Consider the following 27539-nt stretch of genomic DNA (forward strand, 5'->3'; position numbering starts at 1 on the left):
CACCCACATTCCACACCGTTACTCCCCTGCCCTAATCACCCCAGGGACAGGCACCAGGCCAGGGACAGTCCCTACACCCAAAGCCCGCTGAAATTATTCAAACGAGCCCATCCCAAGCCTGCTTACTCTGCCTCGCCCATTCCTTCCCACAGAAATCCCAATAAAAGCTCTCGTCCACGAATCCCCCTCACTCTGTCTCTTGACCCACCACAGTGCTTCCGCACATGGCGCCCCCTCCTAGGGAAACTGTGAGGAACAACTGATCTTCTCAATGGCAATTGGCCTCGCCACACCTGGGGAATAATAATACCTACATTTTAAAACACTCAAAACAAGAGTTCTCCAGTCAGTTACAGAGATAATAACTGTCAGGTACCACTGACCAGCAAAGTGGTGTTTTCATTTGAGTTGGAGGCAGCAAAGAGGGGAGGAAAGGGATTTTTCCTCCTGAAATCGTGCTCTTGAGACTCAGGGTTGTTCCCTTTCCATTTCTCCTGTGATCACTCAAATGGCACAATGGTTTAATGAGCACTGACTGCTGTAAAGATGGGAGGGACAAGGACACTCGGGGGACATGGGGTTGAGCAAGCCAACATTCCCACCACTCCACCCAGCTGGGCTCCTTATAAGGCTCTTGACAGTGTCCAGGCCCTCTCCACCCCTGCCCCATGCCAGCTCCTCTCGGGGACACACGGTCACCCTCAGCCAGCCTGTCACTCACACACCCGCCCTGCAAGCCAGGCCATAGCTATTACTCCTGTTTCTCAGGAAATACAGGACCTTTTCCATCTGGGCACCAGGTCACCCCTTGGTATTGGATCAAAATTCCTCAATTTGAAACCATTCACATCCAGTCTTGGGGACATCTTTGGAGTTCAGCCACCACATTTCCCTGAACTGCCTGCTCCTCTGTTCCAGGAATGTGACACCCCCTCCCTGCCAGGCTTCCTCAACCAGCTCTGCCCACTAGATCCCTCCAGGCCACATACCCAGGCTCAACCCTGACCACCAACTCTAGACACCCTCCCACTCTCCCACTGTCCCAAGCAGTCCCCCATGTATAAACTCCTCTCCAAGGGGTGCCTGGGTGGCTCAGGTGGTTAAGTGTCCTACTTCAGCTCATGTCATGATCTTGCAGTTCGTGAGTTTGAGGCCCGCATCTGGCTTTGTGCTGACAGCTCAGAGCCTGGAGCCTGCTTCAGATTCTGTGTCTCCCTCTCTCTCTGCCCCTCCCCTACTCTCTCTCTCTCAAAAATGAATAAACTAAAAAAAAAAAAAAACCCACTATAAACTCCTCTCCTAGACCCCTCTCTTCTCAAACATTAGCACCCAACATTGGCCCTTAGGTTTCTCTGGTCACCAACAACATGAGGCTGGACAGACAAAATGTGCTACAGCCATGTGACTGAATATTATTCAGCCATAAAAAGGAATGACATACTAATAAATGCTACAACATGGATGAGTCTCAAAGACATTATGCTGAATAAAAAGAAGCCAGACACAAAAAGACACACATTACATGATTCCATTTGTATGAAATATCCAGAATAGAGAAGTCCATAGAGACAGAAAGCAGACTAGTGGTTGCCCAGGGCCTGGGGGGAGGGGAGAATTAGGAATGACTACTACCGGTTTTGAGGTTTGGTGACCAGAAATGTTTGGGACGAGACAGAGGTGGTGGTCGCACAGCACTGTAAATGTACTAAATGCTACTGAATTAATGCATGTGGAAATGGTTAGCTTTGTGTTATGCAAATTTCACCTCAATTAAAAAAATCAGATTGGATAATCCATCAATGAGGTACGGTGGGCGCATAGAAATGTAAGAGGTGGCCTGGGATAGCGTTAAAAGCGCTGGACCCACAGTGACAATTCTAAACACCAATTCAGTCCTCTGTGCTTGGGAAACATTAAGCAAACCATGGAACATCACCTCCATGGGATGTTCTACGGCAGGAGTACAATCATAGTATGCGCCTTCAGTGCCACTATGAGAATTAGAGGAGATAATGCAGGGACGGCCCACAAGAGACACTCATTTGTACACTCAGCAGGAAAACTAGTATACAAATTGTTAAGTTTAAAAACTCCAACAGACACAAAGTCCTAGCTATACAGGCTACGTTTACACACACACAAATGTAGCCCTGCAGGTATAGGAAAGACCTGGAAAACTAGCTGGTGTTCTAAGCTTACAGAATTTCTTTCTATAAAATGGTCTATACAGACAGTATATAATAAGAGACCAAGAAGCCAGGTTCTAGTTCCGGCTCTGCCCCTAACCGGCCTGGGAGACTTCGGTGAAATCTCTCGCCAGCTGGATCTCAATTTCCTGGTTTTGAGAATGGCTTAACTGTGACAATGGCCCAGCTGAATCAGACCCACTTGGGCCCTAGTTCCTCCACGTGCCAGGGGCTGTGCGAGGTGCCATGGGGCACCCCCCACCCCCGAACCTGTTAGTGAGAGTGACTCCCAGTCCTCAGGGAGTGTGAACAGCACTATAAACCCAGGAAGAATGAGAAAAAAGAGGACAGATGGCCCAGCACACACAGTTCTCAGTGTGGCCACAGGGGAAGGTGTCCTTAGAGCCAGGGCGTTAAGGCAGGATGTGGCTTTCTCAGGTGGAGAGGACAAGCTCCAGACCACAGACCTGTCCAAGCAGCAAGGCTGGACGAAGGAAGAGGCACTACAAATTCTCACTCGATTATCTAGCAAGACGGCTCTCAGGGAGGGATCCCCACACCAGTGGCAGCAGTGGCACCTGGGAACTGGCTAGAAGTGCAAATTCTTGGGCCCCATCCCAACCTTCTGATTCAGAAACCCCAGGGGTGGGGCCAGCAAGCCAGAGCACCTGCTTCCTTCACAGAGGCCCCAAAGGAAGAGTATGAAAACTGCCCCTGAAAGAGGCCTTTGGGGACCCACCCTGCACACCCTCTAGGCCCCAGCCGGCAGAGCTAACAAAGTGTCCTGTGCTCAGAGGGGCTAATCTAGCATGTGGATAGAGATGAACTTTCCCTGTCTTCACCAGCCCACCGGCCCAGGAAAGGCAAACACCTAAAGCGAACAGAGCCTAAATAAATCTGCCTGCTGCTGCTGCTGCCGCCCCAGCTTTTTCCACACCCATTTCCCCTGCCCTGGAACCTGTGCTTCCCAGCCAGTGGCCCCCGCCCTGAGGTCCCCAGACAGCAGGAGTCCATGGGGCTGCACCGTACTCTCCCCACACAGCTGGGATCCCATCAGCCCAGCAGGAGGCCCCCATCCACCCCCAGTGCACCCTCCAGCGTTGAATGGATGAAGGAGGGAGGGATGAGGGCTAGAACACAGCTCATCACTCTTAAGCGTGGCAGAGCGCTGAGGAGTTTCCTTTCTAGAACTCTCCAGGAAACAGCTCACAAAGACTCCCCCCAGGGAAGCTTCGCCCCTGAGGCAGTTCACCTCCCTTCCTCCTCCTCCTAGAGGGAGCACCCCCACCTCCCAGGTGTCAGGGGATGGCAGGGGCCAATCGCCTGGCCACTCCCTGCACCCAGTCAGTCTGGCTTTGGAATCACACTTCCACCTCTTGCTAGCTTGGGTGACCTTTGAGATTCGGGTTTTCTGGGAAAGCAGGATAACGATACCCTCCTTAGAGGGCTGCAGTTGAGGATGAAATCAGAGGACATAACACATAAAGTACACACAGGAAGGGCTCAATAATGGAAGCTCTGATATTCAGCATCACTATCACACCCATCCTTTATTCAAACTCCTGCAACGGCCAATCATCGCCCACCGGGTAAAGCCCAAATTCCTTAGCACTAGCCATTCTGGCTCCCACTCATCTCCAAATCAGCAGCAACAGGAAGACGTCCTTGATTCGTCAAATATGTCTTCCAACTACCAAGCCTGACCTCCACGACCCTCCCAGTCTATCTGTCAGAAGCTCTCCTTGCCTGCCCTGTGGCCCCCTCTCCAGACTCCCAGCGATCTGCCCAGGCCTCCAGGTGACAAGCGCTTGCATTGCAGAAGGCCTGTCGTCCATCATGGGTCCCCTCACAGAGGGCTGAGCAAGTCCAAGAGCAAAACAGATGCTTGGAAAACTGAATGGAATTCTTCCAGGTTCAGAAGAGGAAGCAGAGCTTGAAATCAGCAGAGAGCAAGTGGATGCCGGCTGACCCTCTCCCATTACTGTTCTAGCAGTCAGTTGTGCTTGGGGCCTGGCCTGGGCACTTGGGGCGGGGGGGTGTCACATTCTGAGAGGCTGTGTCCTCAGAGTTCCCAGTCTGAGAGAGAAATCTCCAGAGACAACAGATGCTGACGCAACTCCGAGGGGACAGAGGACAAAGGCCTGAGCTTGGCCCAGGATCTCAGCTCCTGCCTGCTCTCCTTAGCCTGCCTCCCATCCCTGGACTGAGACCCATCCTCTAGACATGCTCCAAGCCCTTGCTCCCACAGAATAAGAGCCCAGCACTACAAGCTCAGCCCAGGTCTTAAAAGTGAAGCAGGGCGGGGGTTTTAAATCTGCTCCTGAAGTCACTCTCTGGAGGCCAGGGCAGCCCGAGGACCCAGGCCTCCAGGCCTCCAGGCCTCCAGGCTCTGGCACACACACCTAAGAATGGTGTAACCTAATGGGGCAGCTGGGCTGACATGTCAATACAGGTGAGTGGGTCAATGCAGGGCTTTCTGCCTGTGTTGACTGTACAACAGAGTCCCAGGTGGACAGACTGCAGCCTTTATCACCCTTCTCCAAACAAAGTCCAGTTCCTGTCCCCACACCCTGTGGGCCCACTTACCAAACCCACCCAAAGAGAATGTCCCACCTTCTGGACCATGCCCTCTTCCTGCAGGCAGAGCTTCAGAACCCCAGGTCCCTGCCCCTGTGTCCAGGAGTTCAGAACATCTTCCTCCCCAACTAGAAGGTGCCAATAAGGCTCCCATTCCCACAAAATCTTCACTCACATTGGGGAGGACCAGAAGAGACAGAAGGAAAGAAGGAGGCTAGCCTTCAGGGAAACTTCTTGACCAAAAGGGGAATGTCATGGCAGGAGAGAAACATCTTCCGTCATGGGCCTTACTGGGGCCCAGCCCGGGTGCCCTGTCTTAGTTCAGATTCCTGCCACCAGACTGCCCTTAGAGAAAGCATTCTCCCCACTAGGAAATAGGGGAGATGGGAGAGATAAGAACAGAGTGACAGAGAAAGAATCCAATAGGACTGTCCCCATGTGTCTCCCTCTAGCTCTGAGTAAATGTCAGATAATGCAACCACAAAGTCCTCCAAAAGTCCAGGAACTCTTCAAACTGCGATTCCCAAAGGGGCCCGGCCTCATTCTTCGGGTGACACGTTAAGGGTATTAGGACAGCAATTCCAATGCTGGTGGCGGAGAGTCTAAGAGAAGGTAAAAACAAAATCCCGAGAGTGCTTGAAGGTTGGTGGGCTCAGTGGGGAGGTCCAGCACAGAAGGAATCTGGGCCCCCATGGAGGACAGATTATCAGTTGGTTATCTGTTATGTGGAAGGCTCTGAAAACCACCTCCTCCACACCCCTCATTTCCTATCTCTGCTCTTCGGCTTTACCACAAAAAAACATCTGGAGAAGTAGCAACATCTGGACCCTTCCTCAGGCTAAAAACAAAACAAAACAAAACAAAACAAAACAAAACAAAAAGGGCAGTCCTGGTTATTGCTCGTTTGATGAGTGCCCTAAATAGCCCTGTCCGTGAACACGCCTGTCACGATGGCCGGGGCCTTCTCTCACAGGGTTATAGACACCCAGCATGGCCCCACAGGGCAGGCCTCACAGCCCAGGCTTGGACTTTGTTTCCTGGCTAAATTGAGATTTGTAAGAAGTAACAGAGGCCCTGGAGACATCGTCAGCAGTAGAAGCAGTCACAGGCTACACAACACAGGCTCATCCAGGAGACGAAGAGCCTTTCTCTCCTGCTCTGTTTTCCCATTTTCATCTTGGAAATGCTGCTGGTTTGCAGGAGAGGAGCTACAGACCCTGCCAGGCTGTTTGCTTAAGTAGTGTTTTCTTAAGTAGTGACCTTTCTGAAGGTAAGCACTGAGTTTGCCTAAAACACAAAACACTTCCCCGAACCCTAATCTCAGGCAGGCAGGAGCACTTCCCGTCCCTGACGAGATCTCTGAGCTCTGAGCTCAGGCCCATGGGTGGGCTGGGGCCCAAGGAAGGATGTCCATTTCTGGGAGGCCTCTGATCTCAGCCTGAGGAGGGAGGGAGATGTTCCCTCCCAGACAGAATTTCTGGAGTCGAACCATAGAAAAATGCACTTGGGGAGGGCCTCCCCTGAGAAACCTGAGGCCTGAAGTGGGTCCAGACCTGCAGTGTATCCACTACACCCCACCCACATCCTAAACCAGTGTGGCTTTCACCAGAGAGGACAAGTGATTACACAGCCTCCAGAGACTCGGGGCGGCAGGGCCACCGCAGGAAGCTGATCTGCCTGACCTTACTGTCAGTCTAACCTAAATCCCTCTGGCTGCAACTTGAGGCATTTCATGTTCTATCTTCAGAAAAGACAAAGAGAGGCAGTGGTTCACTTTCCCTTTGATTTGTTCAACAAGCATTTGTCGAACCTGATGGCACTGAGTCCAAGACACGAAAGCCCCGGTGTCTGCCTTGAAGGAGTATACAGCAGCAAAGATTGCAGGGGACCAAGTACGGGGCAGGTTGTGCCGTGGACAGAGCAATGCCTGGGAGTCACGTTCCAGTCTCACTGTGGACTGGGTGCCCCTGGGCAGGTCACTTCACCTCTGTGCACTTAGCCTCATTCTCAGAGCTAAGGGAGTGACCTCAAAGGTGCCTGCCAGCTCCAATTCAAATAAAATGAAACTCAGGGGGGAAAGGAGAGAGGGATTGAAAAGGTGGTCTAGGTAGTATGTTATGAGCTAAAGGCATATGAACTACTGGGGGACAGGGGCACCTGGGCGGCTCAGTCAGATAAGCCTCTGACTTCGGCTTAGGTCATGATCTCACAGTTTGTGAGTTCGAGCCCCGCATTGGCTCTTGCTGACAGCTCAGAGCCTGGAGCCTGTTTCAGATTCTGTGTCTCCCTCTCTCTCTGCTCCTCCCCTGCTCAGGCTCTCTCTCTCTCTCTCTCTCTCTCTCTCTCTCTCTCTCTCAAAAATAAATAAACATTAAAAAAAAATTTAAACTACTGGGGGACCTACCTAGATGGGTGAGTGAAGAATGACTTTGTGGGGACACTGAACCTTCAAAGGCTTGTACCATATCTCATCTATCCCCAGCCCTCTCCACTCCACACAGATCTCACCCACTAGCTGGTGCCTCACCCCAGCCCCACCTCCACACTTACTGTGCAACTGCGTAAAATCTTCTTAACTTCTCTGAGCCTCATTTTTCTAATCTGTAAAATGAGGATGACAATAAATACATCATTGACACCCCAATGAAATAATATGGGAAATGCTCCTCAGAAACTGTACCAACAATGATTTGTTTTGTCAATGTTCCCTGTGTCCAGAAGTGATGCCAGGGGGACACGGGAGCTCCAAGTCAGGAGAGAGAAAAGGCAACATTTCTGAGTACCGGTTCTGAGCTAGGTGCTTGGCCTGACAACTCCTCTTTAAAGCCACCCTTCTGAGGACTTACAGATGAGGAAGCTGAGGTTCTGTGGAGCTAAGTGACCCTGCCTGCAGGCGCACAGGCAGTCAAGGCAGGAAACAGGATTTGGGTGCAAGGCTGTCTAACTCCAAAGCTACTACTACATCAGCCTCTAGGACCCCCCAGAGAGAAGAGCCCAGAGGTGAGCCACAGCAGGGACTGAAGCCCCTTCTAGTGACCGGGGAGGAGACCCACGGGTTCCTCCACAGTCCCCACTGGCCCTGGGGTCTGACAGGAACTGTTTATTCTAGACTGATATTTTCTGTAAACATGGCTTAGTGTGCCAAGAGAGCGAGAAATTCATTTGTTAGAGAGGAATGAGACAGAATCATTACACTTCCCGTGGCTCAGCTGGGGACGGGGAGACAGCGTGGAACCAGACTTGGACAGAGCCCGAGCCAGCCTCCTCACCACCACCCCCCCATCCGGCCCCACCCCAGCCGAGCACACCTCCATGCCAGGTGCCAGTGCACCTGTAGTCTCGTGGTCATGGTCAGAGCACTTCTCATCAGAACCCTGGGGAGGTCTTCATGGTGCAAGATAAAATGACCCAGATTCTTTCCAAGCTGGGCCATTTGTCCTCCCGGGGGTGACAGCGGCCCCTGGGAGGACTAATGAGCCACTCTTCAGCGTCTGGGGGACCATTTAGAAAATGATTACTTTTCCTGCGACCAGGGAGAGGGGGCAGCATGTCCCACAGAGCCTTCGTGGCTTTAGGGAGGAGCTCCAACCAGGGAGAATGCAGTTTAATTACAAAACCCAAGCCTCCGGGTATAACCTGGTGCACCTTCTTACTACACCGATCTTCTTTTTAAGTGCTCCTTTATTTTACCTTAACACCATACCCTTGGGAAGAAATCACAGTGAAGAAACAGCATCGAGGGCATTAGTGACTGACCCAGGAGGGCACAGAAGCAGAGGTCAGGTTCAGGTGCAGGTCTCTTCTTTTTTCCAAAACACATACTCAGTATATAGAAAGAAACTGACACGATGGCTGGAATTTGCTTTAATATACTTCAGCAAAGGGGGGGGGAGGATAAATAAAATAAATGTGGTAAAAACCATGACAGTTGCTGCATAAGTGATGGGTATGTATATGGGAGTTCACTATTCCCTCTACTTTGAAATGTTGCATATTAAAAAAAATCTAAGATGAAGGACCCACCCAGGGGCAGGGAGGTATAATGCAGAAACTAGATGAGGCGTGCAGGGAGGGTACCGGGAAAGGGAGATGGAGGGACAGGAGAAAAGAAGAGATGGTGCAGGAGGGGCTGGCAGAGATGACGACGTCCCACGGGGGGTGGCATTCTCCTCCAGGACCTGCTATCTTGATGGACAGGTCACCCCCACCCCAACAGCTCTCTTTCTGAAATTTCATTCTTCAGGACTCATTTCCAGACTCTTCCCTAGAAGGAGCTAATGGCATGAATCTCCTTTTCTGGAACTTTTATTTATTTTTAAAGTTTATTTATTTTGAGAGAGAGAGAGAGAGAGTGTGTGTGTGTGAGAGAGAGTGTGCACATGCACATGCCTGCTCCAGTGGGGAGGGGGAGAGAGAGAGGGAGAGAGAGAATCCCAAGCAGGCTCCGTGCTCAGCACAGATCCCAGCATGAGGCTCAGACTCAAAAACCGTGAGATCATGACCCAAGCTAAAGTCAAGAGTCGGATGCTCGACTGACTGAGCCACCCAGGCGCCCCTCTTTCTCTGGAACTTTCAGAACTAGAACATTTTGTCCAACTGAGTTGGGGAAGACACCAGGCTGCCCCACAGAGGGACCTCCCAAAGGCCTTCCCTGGCCCTGACCTGACGGGAGAGGAAGAAGCTCTAAGGTACAAGGGACACTCGGACTCTGACCCTCATCTGAGGTAAATGATGGAATGTGACAATTTGTTCACAGAAATTTGTAGAGACTTCAAGATTTTGAGCAAATTTCCTACAAGACAAGACTTTCGCACCCACAGAGAGGGCACCCTGATACTGGGGAAGATACAAACCTACAGCTGTCATTCACAAACCCTCTATGTTATGGACTGAACATATCCTCCAAAATTGCTGGGATAAAGCCCTAACCCCAGTGTGACTATATTTGGAGATGGGATCTTGGGAGGTAACTGAGATTAAAGGAGGTCACAAGGGGGGGGTGCCTGGGTGGCTCAGTCGGTTAAGCATCTGGCTGTTGATTTTGGCACAGATCATGATCTCACGGTTCGTGGGATAAAGCCCTGCACTGGGCTCTGAGCTAACAGTGCAGAGCCTGCATGGGATTCTCTCTCTCAATCTCTCTCTCTCTCTCTCTCTCTCTCTCTCTGCCCCTCCCACTTGTGCTCTCTCTCTCTCTCTCTCTCTCTGCCCCTCCCACTTGTGCTCTCTCTCTCTCTCTCTCTCTCTGCCCCTCCCACTTGTGCTCTCTCTCTCTCTCTCTCTCTCTCAAATAAATAAATAAATAAATAATAAACATTAAAAAGTTAGAGGAGGTCATAGGGTGGGGCCCTCATCCAGTAAGGGCTGGTATTCTAAGTAGAGGAAGAGACACCAGAGTCTTCTCTCTCTCTCTCTCCCTCAAAAGCTCATGCGCAGAGGAAAGGCCATGTGAAAACCCAGCAAGAAGGCAGCCGTCTGCTAGCCAGGAAGGCAGTTCTCACCAGAAATTGCATCTGCTGGCACCTTGATCTTGGACTTCCAGCCGCTAGAACTGTGACAAAATAGATGCCTGTTGTTTAAACCACCAAGTCTGTGGTATTTTGTTACGGCAACCCAAACTGACTAATCCTTCCCCTCAGAGAGAGGAGAGCCAAGAGTGCACTGCAGCTCTGTCTGACCCAGTAAGTAGACATGTCTGCCTCAAGCACCTCTGACTGCCTAGCATCCCCAAAGGTACAGGGTTCCTCCCCCTTCCCCACCCCACACATGCCTTGACCTCCTTGCAGGAGGCAAGAAAAGCGCACAGAGTTAGCCTGTCCAGGGAAGAAAAGGAATCGTTACCAGTGAGAGGCCCCCACCCTCTCCTCCTCCGCCCCCTTCCTGGGCTCCTCAACAAGGCAGTGATGGAAACAATCGCCCCATGGCCAAAGCCGGTGAGCCCTCCTCTCTCACAGGCCCTTGACAGCCAGCCCCCCAGAGAGGACACTTCCTTAAGCCCTTGCACCTGCCACTCCCCAACTGAATAAATATTTGCATGTGCTAGACACTGTACTTCTTTTTATTCAGGTGGCAAATTTTTATTAATGTCCACCTGGCTGAGTGGCAGGGATGGACATGTAGCTCCTGACTTTGAAGAGGCCGGAAACCCACACATAGGAAAGAGGACAGTATCTCCATTCAGAAGACAGGTCTAAATCCCAATCCCTTAAGAAAGGGCTAAACCAGCCCTGACTAGCCCCGTGACTTTGGGTGGTCACCTTGCCTGCCTGGGCATCCATTCATGCCACTAAAAATAAGAATTGGATACGGCAGCTAACGTTCTTGCAACCTCTGACATTTCAGAAACCTACATAGTGAAGCACAGAAAATGATCTAAATGAAGTCTTGCCAGGTAAGACAGCTTGAGAGGCCAGAAATGTGCTGGATAAAGACTCAGAGTGGCTCTCCAGCACAGGAAGACCCTGGACCCAGCCATGGCTACCAACTCTTTTGTGGGCAAGGACACAGCCACTGAAGGAATCAGAGCAGGCTCAGCTCCCTTGGGAGCCCTGGCCACCACACCCCTTGGCAGGTCTGAGCTACAAAGCACCCGGGGCCCCAGGAGCTGAGACCCACCCTGGCCGCTCATCCTGAGACAGCAAATGGCACATGTTCACCCAAGGATCCCACGTCACCACCATCCCAGGTTCCCCAGAGAGGGCTCTGCATCTCCCTAGCCCCATGATGATTCCTCTCATCACATCAGAGGCTCCAGTTCTGACCCCAAGCACACCGGCCCCCTCCCTCCACATGCCACAGCCACAGCCCACCCACCTCCCTTTGAATGGCAGCACTGTTCCTTTACCCTGGCTCATCTTCCATGCCTCCTCTTCCTCGCTTGCCAAATCTTCAATTGCCCAGAGAAATGTGTCTCTTTTCACCCTTTCTTCCCACTTCCACTGTGCTCCCCACTCGCCTCCCAGACCTGCTTCAGCCTCTTTCCAGGGCTGCATTCTCCCCAAACCACAAACTCTCCCTGTCCAACTCCCCTCTAAAGTACAGCCTGAACCATGCACTCTTGGCCTCAAAAGATCTCCTCTTACAGCGATATTACACAGACCTCCACCGCCAGCATCTGAGGCCGTAATGGGTTATTTTCTGCCTTCTCTCCCACCTGCCCCAGGGAGGACTCTGCACTTGGATCACCAGGAAGACTCCGTGTGCCCAGACACACCCTGCACACTCCCGCTTCCAGGACTTTGCTTCTGCATTTCCCCCTGCAGCAATGTCGGGGCTTCAGAGCCTCCTTCATGAAGGCCCCATGGGCTCACCCCGCCCCGACATCCCCAACTTTTCCTCCTCCCCAGGCCCTCTCCCCACTCCTGACTCTCAACCTGCACTTCTCCATGCTCCTTTATTTTATTCTCCCTAGATTTGTGTGCTTGCCTTAGACACTACCCACCCCTCCATCCTGCACAAATGACAAGCTCCCAGTGGTGAGGCCAGCACCTTCCTCATCGCTGGATCCCCACATCCTGCAGACAGAGGCACTTAAGACCTATCTGTTCCCTCAAGTGACACTGAACAACCCGTTCTCTGAAGGGAGAAGACAGGGGCGGGCTGCCAAGGTGGGCCGTGGAGGGCCTTGGCGCTGGCTGCTGCATCGGAAGCCGGCATCACCCACTCCGGGGACAGGTCTCCTCTGTCCAGTGCAGCTTGATTGTACGTTTATGAGTCATGGTCACGAGGCCCACAGCAGCTTAATGAGGGACATTCTTTATACACACACTCACACACACGCACAGACATACAGATACATCCCAGACAGGCAAGCCATTTCCCGCCTAGAGAACAGATTTAAGTCCCCAGGAGACAGGCGGGGAGAGGGGCAGAGATGTTCAGGCCCAAATCTTACCTTGGCTTGCCCTCTCTGGGGATTTATGACCTCCCTTCTCCATTTTCTCCTGCCTGGAGCAGGGGTGAGGTGGGGAGTGCTCTAAGAAGCAGAGGAGAGAGGCAGGAAGACAGGGTGGGAAGTGAGGGGTGAGCTATTTGTGTCTCAGGCCCTATAAATGTTTCCAACTCTGTTCACCTGCAGGCCAAGAGCCTGGGCCATCTGATACAGATTCCAGGTACCAGAGGCCAGCCAAACCTGTCTTCTCAGTGCCAACCCCATTCTTCTCCCCTGAGGGTAGCAGGTAGCTCAGGGTGGCAGTGGGGGTCAGTGGGCCATACCCTCCTCAGACCCTGCATTCGTTTCCTGGGGCTCTGCTCTAACAAAGCACCACAAACTGAGGGCTCAACAACAGAAATTATTGTCTCATAGTCCTGAGCCCAGAAGTCCAAAATCAAGGTGTCAGCTCAGGGTTCCTCTGGACTATGAGGGAGAATCTCTTCCAGGCCTCCCTCCTAGCTTCAGGTAACCGTGGGCATTCCTGGGCTTGTAGATGAAATTTTCTGTGTCTTCAGGCCATCTTCCTCCAATGAATGTCTATCTCTTGGTCCAAATCCCCCCCCCCCTTTTTTTTTTATAAGGAAACCAGTCATTGGATTAGGGTCCTCCCTAATGGCTTCATCTAACTTGACCTTATTTTCAAATAAGGTCATAGGTACTGAGTTAGAACCTCAACATCTTTTTGGAAAATACAACTCAACATATAACAGAACCCACAGGTGGGAGCTGTTGAAGGTATTTTATTGTCCCTCCCAAAATAATAATAACTATAAAAGAACTGACCCTCATGGGCTTACCATGTGCCACATACTATCATTAGCATGGATAACACCACTATGAAGTTACTTTTATTATTTCTACTTTCTGATGAGAAGGCTGAGGCTCTGAGAGGTTAAGGAACTTACCCAAGATCTTACAGCTGATGCATGACAAAGCCAGAATTACAACCTAGGCAGTCCTTAGCTACTGCACTACAATAATCATATCCTGTGATGTGAGCATGTCACTGTGACACCGACTCCTAAATCCAGGGCCTGGGTGTGGTCCACACTGGCCATTGGCCTGAACTATGGAAAGAGTTCCCACTGGGCAACTGCCCCCTGCTCTCAGACTCAAACTGCCACCCAAGAGTGGGCACAAGTCTACAGTGGGCGATGTCTTGGTAGGGGGCGTTCTGAGTGGGCAAGTGGAGAGCAGTGGGCAGGGGGTGCACAGGACAGATGGAGCCTGCTGTGTCCCTTTGTGGGACCTCCTTACCCACTCTGGGATGAGCACAAGATCATACCACACCAAACCCAACTGCTATGCTATCGTGGAAGAGACTTATCGATTTGTCCAGAGGCTTTGTATTTAATGGGGGAAGACTGTGCGAGGGAGATGTGAGTATGAAAAACCTGAAAGCCGTTGCCTTCAAGCCCCATGGCCACCCCTCGTGCACTAACCACAGCTCTGGCCTGGAGCCAGGCCCTCAAATCTTGGCCTTCTCCATAATTATGTGTGCTTGTTGGTGTTGTTGCTGTTATTATTACTGTTGTAGTAATCATATTACTCGATGTTTCTTCCCTGGCCACTCCAGAGACAGCACAGACATTAGCTCATAATAATGCAGTCTTGCCTGGGAGGCAGAACTGTGTGCAGGCACGGGGACTGCCAGCTTCCTCCTGGGTAGAAAGGGGCCCTCAAAGGGTTCTGCTCAGCTCCTAATATGGCCACACTTTCTCCCCTTCTCTCAGCAAAGTGGCACCAAAGCTGAGACAAGATTCAGATGAGTAGCTAAAGCAGCCGGAAGTTAAAACACACAAGACCAGGAAAAAACATTTAATTGACTGAACTCCTCCTCTCGGCCTATCCGTGGCATTTCCATGACCAGCAGGGAAGGTCAGAGTGCTTTACACAGATTAGTGCACAAATCCTGAGCCACGGCTGTGGAGTAGATAGCAACAGCCCCATGTGATCAGATGCGGACCCTGAGGGTCAGGCATTGTGGTCACTCTTCCAAAGTAACTTGTATACAGGTAGGTGGCAGAGGTAGGTTTCAAATCCAGAGCTGCCTGTCTGTAAAGCCCAAGCACCTGCCATTAAGCCACACAGCAACAGATTCGTAACTACAGGTCAAGGGCAGTGAGCTCAGCTCATGATTGGGGGAGCTGCAAATCCCCCTCTCCTGTAGCCCCTACCAGGACAACCAGACCATATGACAATGGTTTCCCTGCCAGAGCCTCCGGCAGCAAGCTTGAACTCCTTCTCAATGAGCGCCCCCTCATGCTACTGAGAGCCCTTAGAAGCCATCGTACTCCAGAAGAGTCCAAGGGCTGTGGCTATTCCAGGAGAGAGACAAGCAAATAAATTAACGAGACAGTCCCTTCTCAAGTAGGGGAGAAAGATACAGACACACATAGATCACAATATGACAGGAGCCTGGTATAATCTGGATGCACAGAGCAGAGAGACCTCCCAAATGTCCCTCCCGGGGAGAAGCACCAGGGTTGAGTTCGAGGACACAGAGGGGACAGGACAGTTACTAGGGCTGTCCCAGCCTTGGGCTCAGGAGTAAATCATGTGAAGCAGCAGCTCAAGAGGGCACTTCGTCTTGCCCGCCAGAGGCACCAGGCCAGCCCCCTCCCTGACTGCCCACCCATCCCACACCTGCACCCACCTCCCTCACTCACGCCCTGAGCTTAGCACAAACACTTAGTGCTCAATTGCTATCATACTTGTGAAATCCTGGCCACCCCCTACCCTGCCTGTAAAACCCATCCCTACCCTACCACCAAGAAGAAAGGAAAGCAGAGGGAAGCTTCTCTAAGGGGATGTAATTCTTGGCTCTGACTTCCTACAGAAAGGTGAGAAATTTCTCCTCCTCCAGCATCCCTGGCTACAGCTGTGGAGCCTCCAGCATTCCATCCTCTTCCCAGATTTTCCAGGTACCAAGGACTGGGTACCTTTGTGTCCCACAACCCCACTGGGTCCTGAAGTGGGGAAGAAGAAGTCTGATTCCATCCTCAGGGAGTTCCCAGTCTGATGGGGATGCTAACATCTCCTGTCCTCAGGGAGTTCCCAATCTGGCAGGGACAGACTCAGCCCCTGACCTCAGGGAGCTTCTAGTCTGATAGGAGATGCATGGTCATTGTCCTCAGGAGCTCCTAGTCTTGATGGGGGAGATGCAGCCCGTGCCCTCAGCTCCCAGTCTGATGGAAGGGGCAAGCCCCCTGCTCTTAGGGAGTTCCCTGATGCCAACCTGAGAAGGGCTGGCACTGGGTCCCAAGGCAGAAAAGCCCCCAGCTGGCAGTCCCTCTGCAGTAAGTATCCAGTCTCAGGAAGGCAGTGTCTTCTTGAGGCAGAGAAGGGCCCTGGGGAATGAGGAAATTAGATGCCACATGCCCTACGAAGGGAAGGGTGGGGCTGGCCAGCTGGGTGGGAGAAAACAGGGAGCTAGCCCAGGACTCGGGACTGGTCACCATCACTTACGGGCCCTGATGTCCTCACTCCCTGCTGTGGCAGGAGTGTCATTCCCATTTCTCACAGGTGTAAGCCAAGGCCCAGGACAAGGCCCAGACAGACTCAGGCAGAAGGTCCCTGCTGTTCATTCTGTTCTCCCCCTGGCTCCACCGGAGCCATGGAGGGAAACATGGCTGGGGCCCCAGGCTCAGAGCAGATAGGCTGGTCCCGAAACAAAGAGACTGGAAGCAAGGGTGGGGATTATTGCATGGTGCTCTAGGTGCCCTTGTACCACAGGCAGTGCCCTGCACCAAGGACAGGCTCACAGGTCTGTGTGGCTTGGGGCTCTGTTCTGCTGCTAGCAACCTGCTGTCAGAGGGATCAAACGGTAGACACCTGTGTGCACACCGCCCCTCAATTCCAGCCTGTTCCTTCTGATGCACTTTGTTATCAGGTGGTGGGCCTGAGGACTGTTCATCTCACCAGCACAGCCCAGCATCGTCCCCACCAGGCTGCGAGCTCTCTGAAGGCAGGTGCCAAGTTTCCCTCCTCTGGAAGTTGGGGGCTTGGTGGAGCTGGACAGAGAAGTCCTAGCAAGGGGGCCCTTAGTCCTCCCAGGCCCCCTGCTTATCTCTCTGGAAAGATGGTTCAGGCAAGACCCACAATCTTCTCCCACATGAGCACTTCCTAGGACTGAACACCCCTGAAGGCGAGAGAATAGGAACAGAGATGCTTTGGGGGGTGGAAGGCATTTCTGGGGAATGATGAGCTTAGGGAGGCCCCTGCCTCCCATCAGCCCTTCCTCTACCCCAACCCAGCGACCATCCTTTTGATCCTTTCCCCCTTCTGCACACCATGTTCCACCTGGTGGGTGCAGGTTAGCTTTTCCAGTGGACTCTGGGTTGCAGGGCATGTGTACGTGCACGCACATGCATGTCAGTGTGTGTGTGCCCATCTGTCCTGGGGAGCAATAATAGTTAATAAATAAGTGAATGGCAAAAATAGCCTCAAAGGAGCTGACAGGCAGAAGGCCAGAGCAGCCGGGCACGGGGCCAGCACCCTGAAATGCCAAATGTTAATTTAGCCAAAAAGAAAAAAGGTCCATTTCAAGACCGCCTCCATTAGCCAGGGTCAGGGTCTGTTGTGGTTTCTGGTGCTGGCACAGCCCCTCCCCAGGCATTCTGAGTGCAGCCCAGGCTCAGGGGGCCCCTTGCACAGTGTTAGGGTAGCAGGACTGGAGGGAAGGGGCCCAGTCTGGGGCACACGAGTCTATGAACAGGCAGGAAGCCGGCAGGCCACTTCCCAGCAGTCCTCCAACAGTCCACCCAGCTGGCCAGCCCTGCGTTCCGCCCCCCCGTCCCCCCTGCAAGGTCTAACCAGCTGGGGGAATGTTCTGGACTTCATCACCAATCTCTTGCCCAGGCATGGGCCCTACCCCACCTGGACACTCACTTAGGGGCAAGGGATGTGATTCAATGTCCTGGCTGTCACTCGCCCTCAGGCCAGATCCCTTGAGTGTCTCATTTGGCTTCTCTCAGGCCTTCTCCCCAACAGTCCTCACCAACCCAGAGCACTCTCCACGCTGAGGCCTCTGCTGGCCCGTGGGCGGTTTTGTTGTCCTTTGCTGCATGAGTACATGTCTTAATGAAGTTACAGAAAGAAGCACATCTGGGAGAAGCAGATGTGTGTCCCCCTCTTCCCCAGTGGCTTCTACTCTTTAAAAACCACTCTCAGTTTATTTACCGGCCTCTCTAGAACAGTCCTCAGAGGGATGCGAGTCACAGTCCTGACCTCCTTGCAGCCTCCCTCAGCTACAGTCACCTCTGAATTCAGGCAGGGGGACCTGGCTCAGCCCACGCCCCAGTTCACACTCACCCAGGAAGTCCTGTGCCAGCTCCCAGGCTGGTCCCAGTCAGTTCTGGAGGCTGCCTTGCTCCTAGTGGGTCTGCACTAGGCATTTGGTGGCCACCAGACAGAATAAGGATGGGGCAAGGGTGCGATAAAAACCCAGGACCCAGGGCCTAGCCCTCCCTCCACTTAGCCTTCCTTTTGGAGGTAACGCAATTTTCTTCTACCCTGTTTACTACCATCCAAACACACAGGCATCTGACAGAAACACTGGGCTCTCCTGTAATGTGTGGGAATTTACAAGTGCAAACGATACGCAGCCAGGACAGACCACAGATCATTCGTTCAGGGCATTTTCCTTGGCAGTCCCTGTGCAAAGTGCTTTGTATATATCGTCACATACAGTGTTCAACACAACCCTCAGGGGTAACCATTCTTACTATATTCCATCTTCTGCAAAACAGGCTCAGAAAGAGCGAGAAACCTGCTAAGGAGACACAGCTGGGGCATGGCAGAGTTGGGATTTGAACAGTGGAGGCATAGGACACACAGTCGTGAGCATGACGAGGCCCCGCCTCGGGAAGTGGACACTCTCAGTGGGCGGGGGGAGGCAGGCAATGAACAAGCAGGTTCACTCTGCACTCTGTCAGGTGGCCTCTGAGAAAGAACAGTAGGTGGAAGGTGGCATACAGGGCCTGCAAAGCACCAGGAGCTCTGCTGGGGGTCAGGGTGGCCAGGATACCGGGCCCCAGAGAAGAGTAGAGTTCTCTAGGGCATGAGGTCTCTGGGCACCTGACAGGGCTGGCTGGGAGCTTCCAGAGGGAGGAGAGGCTAGGAGGTTGAATGTTTGGGTACCTAACATCCGGATAAAGGCTGGGCCCTACGGATTTGAAGGGAAGAGACTGACATGGGATATTTAAAGCCCAAGAAAAGGTAAAGAGGAGGGCCCCTGGGATCCATCCCAGGTCTCCCCAGGAAGGAGGTGATATCTCATTCCCCAGAGACTAGAGAACTGGTGTCCTGGGTAGAGAGCACGAGGGAACCAGTTTGGCACCACTGGTAACCAAGGCAAGAAGAAACTAATAGGTAAATGCCCAGATGCTCCCTGTGACCCTCCCCATCTTGTCTGAAGGCCCTGACCCTCAGCTACCCCCTGTCTTCAGTCTCACGGACAGGACAGGGCGGCAGGGTCCCCACTCATCTCCCACTCTTCCTCTCCCTGGAGGCGCTTCCCTTCAGCTCCATACACCAGCATTAACACCACCTTTCTTAACACACACATGGCCACATCCACTTCCTCTCCTGCATGTGAACCTTCCAGCGATCCCCACTGCCTCAAGAAAAACAAAAAAAAACTTGGCCCAGAAGTCTATATTCTTCCCAACCTAGTCCCACCTAATAGCCAGCCTCCCCTCTGCTGCAAGCGTTCCCCATTCCCACCAGGAAGAAGCTGGCATGCGCCGTCTCTGCTGCTAAAACTGCTGTCGCCCTACTGGGCCCTTGGGAGTGTGAGTTCCTGACCGTCTGCCTGGACTTGACAAGTAAGAGCCCAGACTTGGGACCAGGTTGCCGTGTTCATCGGTTCAGCCTGGTCTAACCTATATCTCAATGTGCCCATCTGCAAAATGGGCGGAACAACGTCAGCGCTTACGTCGTAGTGCTGCTATGGGGATTAAGTGAGTTAACACAACTCAAGTGCTTAGAAAGAGCCTGGTGCTCAAGACACGCTATTTACAGGTCTCCTCTCAGAGGCAGGGTCTGCGGCTTACTCATCCTGGTTCCCAGTGCCTAACCCATGGGAGATACTTGCTGAACGGTCCCCCAAACATCTAACACCAGAACCCAGGCAAAGAGAGAGGTGACACTGACAAAAATAAAGCCAAGTTATGGATGATGATGAATTTTGGTTTAGGACATGCTGAGTTCAAGGAGGTGGAAGGAGACTGACCAGGAGGACTGGCAGACAGGGACCCGTGACAGAGGGTAAAGCAGGAAAGAAATGTCTGAGAACTGTACACTATTTGCTGAGTGACTTTTAGTCCCCCCACCCAGGGCTGTATCATTTCTTTGTCCCCAGAGTCACCAAATTACTTTAACAGCAGAGAGAACTACCTTCCTCCAAGACCACCCGAGGGATGGGGCTGGCTAAGGTGGGGGGAACGAGTGGGAGACGGCAGGGTGGCATGCTCTACCTGTGTGTGGCCAGCCTGGTAGCTTCTCAGCTCCTGGGAAACCCAAGGCTCCCAGCCTCTGCACTCTACTGGGAAGAGCATGACCCACCCTACCCCACAACCACACCAGCACCCAACTCCTATGGGTCCTCCCAAGCTCACTTGCCCGCAGCCACTGTCCTGCTCCCTCCAGGCACAAGCTGTGCCTATTAGGCTAATGACAAGGGTGTGGGGGGTGGAGACCCAGTGGAAGTCTCAGAGTTGGCAGATCTCCATCGCCTGTGGTAAATGAGTAAGCGCCCCCCACCCCCATCATTCCAGGGCCAGCCTGGTGTGGGGAGGGGGCCGTCATAGCACAGGGGCCACATACTCTCTTCCTGTCCACAGTGGAACCTAAAGAGGACCTTAGGGGAAGTGGGGTGGGGCAGTCCACATCTTTTTGTTCCCTTAAGAGAAACCAGGTCTGTTCTTTAAATCTGGATTTAAGGTGATTTCCCTTTTACTTCCAGGAGAAGATACCGAGCAAAAGTAATGAAAGAAAAAAAAAAAGACTGCAGGAGAATGCAGGCTGGAACCTGTCCTATAGAGGTAGACACAGCCTCACCTGGATGCCATTGCTTCTCCCAAGGAGAAGCCAAGAGCAGCCACCCCCATAAGCTGTCACCAGCCTCCTCCACCCCAGGATCAAAGCAGAGAATGTCACCACTTCAGACCCAGCAGGAGTTCCCCATAGAGAACTCTTTGCCAGTGAAATCTCCCCAGAGGCCTCAGAGGGAGAGGGTTTAAACCCATCCTGCAGAAGGCAGGTGGGATTAGGCAGGGGCAACAGCACCCCACATGGGGAAGATCTCATATGGTGACTAACTGGCTTTTCTAGGCCATTGTCACCAATGCCGGAGAAATATTCCACTTTAAAAATAAATGTAAAGCAAAATCCAAAATTAACTCTCCCCAGATAACCCCTTTCCAAAAAAGACCACATCGTAATCCACATGTGGCCATTCGCATACAGTTTAACCCAAGGACATCTCTCTGTCCTGGATTGGGATACTTCCCAGGCCTCCACCCCACACATCTGGCACTTTGCAATCTTCTCAGTCCTCCCATGGACCCCAATTTCATGTCTTTCTCTAGGTGCCCCCAGGGCACGAGGGCTGCCACAGAATCCTTGTGCTTCTCACCCCAATCTAAAGGTGCTCGAAAACAAGTAACTTCAAGGTGTCCTTGCCACACGGACTGATAACAATAAATGCATACAGGGAGTCACTAGCGATATCATTCCTTGCTTTTCACGAACTTAAGAGTCAAAGAAAAAGTAACAGTAGTTAACAGAGCTGGACTAACATTGCCATTTACCTGCTGTGTAACTTGGAGCAAATTCATTCATTCACCCACCAAACAAATATTTATTGAGCACCTACTACAGACACTGTTCTCATTTACATTCTAGTTGGAGGGACTCAAAAATGATAAACACTGCTGAGGGTGTTAAGGCCGCATGTTGGCACAATTTCCACCCATTCAGAAAGGAATTACCAGGTACAAAGAGAGAAAAGAGTTAATACCCATCAAAAGGCACTTGTTTGTAGCAAGCAGGTCCGCAGAATGTTGAGTGAGATTCACTGCCCTGCTAAGATGGCTCAGTCGAGCACATGGAGTAGTAATCATCATCTAAAATATTCTTGCAGTTATTCTAGCACTGTGCTAAGCCATTTATCGAGCCGTGTTTGGGGCTAATTGCTGGTGATAAGAGCAACATAAATATACCGAGCCACAGCCTTGCCTGACAAGATTTTATATACCAACCACCAACCAAGTTCTCTTCCCATTACACGCCTGCAATAATTTTTAGTGGCCATCACTCTTTACTGAATCACCACAATAAACCCTTTCGATATAAACAACTCGCCTTTCAATATAGCCATAAATCAGACTCAGTGTCATCCCCATGATCCCTGTGCTGATGGAGGGAGACTCAGGGCAGTAGTTCTGAGCCCTGGTGCATGTCAGACGCACCAGGAGGATTACAAGATGCAGATGCCCTGCACCGACCCCACCCCCCGCCCACCCTCCCTTCCCCCAGATAAGCCTGGATACCAGAGTTATGTAAAAAGTCCTAGATGTGTCTTCACTTCCCACATATTAAGCTCTGTTGGGTTACTTGAGGTTAACCCACCCAGAGATGAAGTCTTAGCCCTGGGAGTTTGAGGTGAAACACGGAGCTGACACACGCACTGTAATGCACGGCAACCAGCTATAAGAAGTTTACAACGTGTTACGGGAACTGCTATTTCATGGGACTGCTCTCAAAGGAATGAAGAATAATTTTTGGAATTTGTGTAGTTATCCATGCCCATATTTATTAGCCTTACAGTTACACTTGCTTCCTGGTGAGTCTCTGGGGTCTTCCCCACACGTTACAGCTGGAAAGGAAGAGTGAGGAAGGCTCGGGAAGCCGGAAAAGACACCAGAGGAAAGATAAGAAGAAGACACGGGATCAAGGATGGGGTCAGGGGGCAAATGGGTGCAGGGGCCCCACCTGACATCACCAGAGAGACCAGTGGGAAATCCAAGAGAGGGAAGAGGGTACAGATGAAAAGCAGTGTTTCCTAAGGCTACGACCGCAGGCACATGGTCCCCTGCCAGTGGAGGACAAGCCCGTCCCGGTCCAGGGAGAGAGCACCATGAGGGACTCCTCTTGGCCAAGTCAGAAATCCCTGTGGGACCTGAGAATGGGAACTGTCTGCCTTCTTCCCACGATGCTGGGCAAGTAGGAATCGGAAAGTCAATAGCAGTCAGTAAGTATTCAGGTATTAAAACAGACCCCTGCCTTCAGAAAGCTGACTGTCAAGTAGAAAGATAGGTGAACACGCCCAGACACATTGCAAACCAGCATAAGTGTTACAGAGAAAAAGAAGAGGATGCTTCTAATTTAGATTCACAGGGTCCAGTGTTGCAAAGGCAGGGCCCCTGGAGGGGCACAAGCCTGCCCTGCTCACTAGGGTTCAGCTCTGGCACCGCTCCTTTGGCAGCCTCCTCAGCTGAGATGTCAAGGCCTGCCGGTGGTACCGACTGAGAGCCAGTCCGGGGCAGACGGGTCCCTCCCGTGCAGCAGGGTGAGTGAAATGTTTACAGGAAAAGGGACTTAGCCAGAGGAAGGCTGGGGACTTGGCTAAGCAAATAAGTACCTTTCCCATCCCTCAAAAGAAGATGTAAAAATAAAATCTTGAAAATCCTGGGGTGCCCGGGTAGCTGAGTCAGTTAAGCCACCTGGCTCTTGATCTCAGCTCAGGTCATGATCTCAGGATCCTAAGTTCAAGCCCCTTGAGGGCTCTGTGCTGGGCGTGAAGCCTACTTTAAAATAAATAAATAAACAGGGGCGCGTGGGTGGCTCAGTCAGTTAAGTGTCTGACTCTTGATTTTGAGCCGGGTCGTGATCTCATGGTTCGTGGGATCGAACCCCGAGTCAGCCTCTGCACTGACAGCACAGAGTCTGCTTGGGATTCTCTCTCCCTCTCTCTCTGCCCCTTCCTCTCTCTCTCTCTCTCTCAATAAATAAAGATTTAAAATAAATAAAATAAACTAAAATCTTGAAAGTCCACTTAGCAAAAAGTGGCACTTAGGAAGGAGTTAACATTTTTCTTTAGTCTTCTTGACAGGAGGGACAGGGAGAGAAGCGAATGTGAAGCAGGACGTCCGGGGTACTTTGGAAGGTGTTGATGGTTGTGAGGAGCTGGGCTTTGAAGATACACGCTAGTAAGCGCTAACCTGCACATCTATTAGATGCTCCTCTCCAGAAAGACCCTGGGTCTGACCTCCAGGGTGTATGTACCAAGAAGTGACCCTGATGTGTCCCCAGCGCCTCCTCCCTCCTCTCCACTGTTCCACTGACGCCACCAGAATAGTGGATACAAGGCAGCCTCACCCCCGACTGTGCTACTCACACATCCATAACCACTCAGGAGCTTTTCATTGGTAAACATCTGATCCCAGCCACCCCCTGAACACTTCAGGGCCGCCTTCCTTCACAGCATTGCAGGCTCAGGAAATGACAATTCACTGAATGCCCATCTGAGCCAGACACCATGAAGGAAGGACAAGCCATCACAAAGAAAACACCACGCATTCCAAAATCAAACCAAGACAACCGCGTGAGAACAGCTGTGCCTTCTCTAGCTTCTGCACGCACCACCAAGTAGATGCAGGGCCGGGTCCAATTGAGAAAAGAGCACTGGATTTGGAGTCAGAGATCCGAAGTTATATCGCAACTCCTAAGCTAACTAACTAGCTGTGTAACCTGAATGAGGTCACTTAACCTCTCTGAACCCCTACTTCCCCCTCTCCAACACAATCACAGGTCTGTAACTATGAGTGCATTACCTCGTTTTAGCCACCAAACATCAGATCCCGTCAATCAGGAATCTATTATCCCCAGGTAACAGAAAGGAAACACTGGGAGAGGCAGAGCAGCTCAGCCAGGATCATATAACCAGGGTTTTCCCCTGGGCCTCTGGACCCCAAAGCTCACGTCTGCCCCATCCTAACCCATCACCTCCTTGGAACCCTCATGAGCAGCAAAGGAGATCACACATGGTAAAGTCCTTTGTTATCTATCAAATGCTGATCAAACGGAAAAGCGAGTCTTTTGGTCAGTGTTTGAGCCCACTGTCTAGGAAACAGAAAGCCATACATTTTTAAGAAGTAAAAATTTTAAAAATAGTTATAGAGATAGATAGAGGTGTATATCATATATAAATTACATGTATATTTCTATAGCTATATTTAAAAAATTTTTATATTCCACGTCATTCCTCTACTCCAGCAACCACTCTACTTGTGACAAACATTATCAGATAAGAGTGAGGGACCCAGGCAGGACTAGGTTCTGAGCCTGCCATGCAGTCCTGCACCTGATGCATTTTTGCCCCAGTAAGCAGCCTCTCTCCCTCCCTGGTGTTCAAGTCAAACCTGGGTTAGATTCCCTGCTTCTCATCTCTCAATCTGGATTCCTCATGGGAAAAGATCCTGAGACAAAGATTTGAGTAGAAGTGGTTTACATGAGAGGTAACCCCAAGAAACACTAGAAGGGGAATGGAGAAGACAGCTGAGGAAGGGAAATAAACCCAGAGAAAAGGAATGCTATCAAGCCCATTCCCACCGTGGGCAACTAGAGCTGACTGTTTCCTGGGACAGGGAGCCAATGGAGAACACACATTTCAGAGCTGGAATATTCATCCACCAGCACACAATAATCATTGGCTGAGGGCTGCTCTGGAGGTAGAAACCCCCAACACTTCTGACCTGCCCCACGGGCGAGCAGAGAGGCTCAGGACCGGAGAAAGCCCTCAGGTCCTGACAGCTGGCAAGAGTGGAGAGGTACATGCCCAGGGAATATGGGCAGGCACTGAACCATCTGCTATGCTCACTAGCTGTGTGACCTTGAGGACATTACTTACCTTCTCTTATTTCCTTTTCTGAGCCTTGAAATGGGGATAAGAATGTCTTTCTCACAGGGATGATATTATAATTCAATGAGGTCATGTATGTAGGGGATGAGCTCAGTGTCAGGCGTGCAGCAAACACTCAGTACATACTCATGGTTTATAATCAATAATCTTTAAGGGCTTCCTCCTCTGGGAGGGTTGAAGTGGGGGAAGGAAACAAAGAAAATTTGGAGAAGGATGATCTGGAATGACCCACTGCTAACTCCCCTGTGGGCACCAATGCAATCAGTGCCTTAAGTGAAAGGTCTGGAAAGACATTCAATGGACCCCAGACCCTCCAAAGGTCATTATTTAGGAGTCCAACCTGATGCAATGTCTAATGACAGCAAAAGGCCCTAAAAGAAACTAAAACTAGATTAAAAGAGGCGTCTCCCTGGTGCCTTCCATCATTTCATTTCATAAAGGATTTCAGACCCAGATGGGGAATGAGACTTTAAAACAGGCAGCCAGCCAGTGCGGGCTGAGAAACCTTCTTGAGGGAGGAAAGGCCCCAAATAAATGCCCCTGTCTAGATTACTTTACCCAAGCCTATCCCAGAGGCCCATCCCTAAGAAATTTCTAGGCTGCTCCCAGCCCCCTGAAGCAGTGTAGCCTAAAGTGAGTTCCAACAAACACTAATGACCCTTGTTATGCTCCTTAACCAACAGATTCAGGGGTCAAACATGCTTGATAAAGGATTCATGCAATATCCTCCTCTTGGCAAATTTTAGTGCCCATTAACATGTTCAAAGCTTTAAAGTCCTACAGTAAAGAATTCTGTTTAAGCCAGTATTTCCAGAGCTCATCTGACACAGAAGCAAATGTGTGTAGGTGAAACATCTATTGGCTAATGGCAGCCCTGGGTGCTGGGACACAGGCTGGGTTATCTTTGAACTTCCATGGCCTCGCACAGTGCCTGGTATACAGTAGGCACCTAATAAATGGTTGCTCTCTGAATGAATGGGGAGAAGGCTGAAAGAATGACTTAATAATGGCTTTTAGATCTGTGAAGTGATATAGTATCGGCAGTGCCAGGCGACAGCTCTCTGTTTCCAAGAAGGCACACGTTTTAAATTGCAGCAGGAGGGATTTTGGAAGCCCTGCTCAGAGTTTAGGATTGCAATCCACCAAAATAGGCTTCCAAGCCAAGCTGCATCGCTTCCTTCTGTGGAGGTGTTGGTCTAGCACTTCGGCACAGCAGAGTCTGTGTGCAGTCGTCCACCCACCCCACCACCCATTCATTCATTCGTTCATTCATTCATTCAAACCCTCACTGAGCACCTACTATGTTCTGGGCACTGAGGTCCCTGAGGTCTCTGAGGACCCCTTCCAAAAGCCAACTGGGACCGCAGTGAGCTGTGGGATCAAGCCTCAAGACTCCTAAGGGGAAGGGAGAGGGGACCACCCAAGTGTGAGGTCAGGAAGCCTCAAGCCCAGAAGCAACAGCTCATAACCCACTCAGAGCAAGGAGGAGGTGGGAGGATTTCACGCTGACACATGAGGCTGGCCTGAAGAATAAAGCCACTACTGTATCCCCATGTTTGTTTGTCTTTCCCCCTTTTCTGGTAACTACATCCCATTGTTCCCAGAGAGCATCCCTGCCCCCACCTCCAGGCCTGTCCTCATACTCAGAGCTCTAATCTCTTCTTGCTTCCCTGAAGCCCTATTCCTCCTCCTTCAAATCATCTCCTAGTTCCCTACCTCTTGCTATGTTGCCCCACCCTCTTGATCTCCTCGTTCTCCACATTCTGTACATCCGTTCTGGACCAGGAGTGTCCTCAGTGTTTTTCGTATCCACTAGCAGACAAAGGAATGAATAAACCAGGACTCAAATCAAGGTCCATCTTTCTGCTGACCGCCCCCCCCCCCCCCCACCAGCCTGCTTTGCCTCAAACTGGAGGCA

General features: G+C 51.4%; 1 protein-coding gene and 1 long non-coding RNA gene across 2 annotated transcripts in view; one reads left to right on the plus strand and one right to left on the minus strand.

Annotated features, from left to right (window-relative positions):
- ADCY5 (adenylate cyclase 5) overlaps positions 1–27539 on the minus strand; it is a 146166-nt gene that overhangs the window by 110074 nt on the left and 8553 nt on the right. The gene's annotated exons all lie outside the window — the stretch shown is intronic.
- Positions 13765–21419, plus strand: LOC122198940. Its single transcript, XR_006193232.1, has 5 exons — positions 13765–14075; positions 15536–15620; positions 18447–18536; positions 19426–19523; positions 20663–21419. It is a non-coding gene; the product is annotated as an uncharacterized LOC122198940 (long non-coding RNA).

Source organism: Panthera leo, chromosome C2 (assembly GCF_018350215.1).
Source record: "Panthera leo isolate Ple1 chromosome C2, P.leo_Ple1_pat1.1, whole genome shotgun sequence".
In the NCBI taxonomy this organism is placed as follows: Eukaryota; Metazoa; Chordata; class Mammalia; order Carnivora; family Felidae; genus Panthera; species Panthera leo.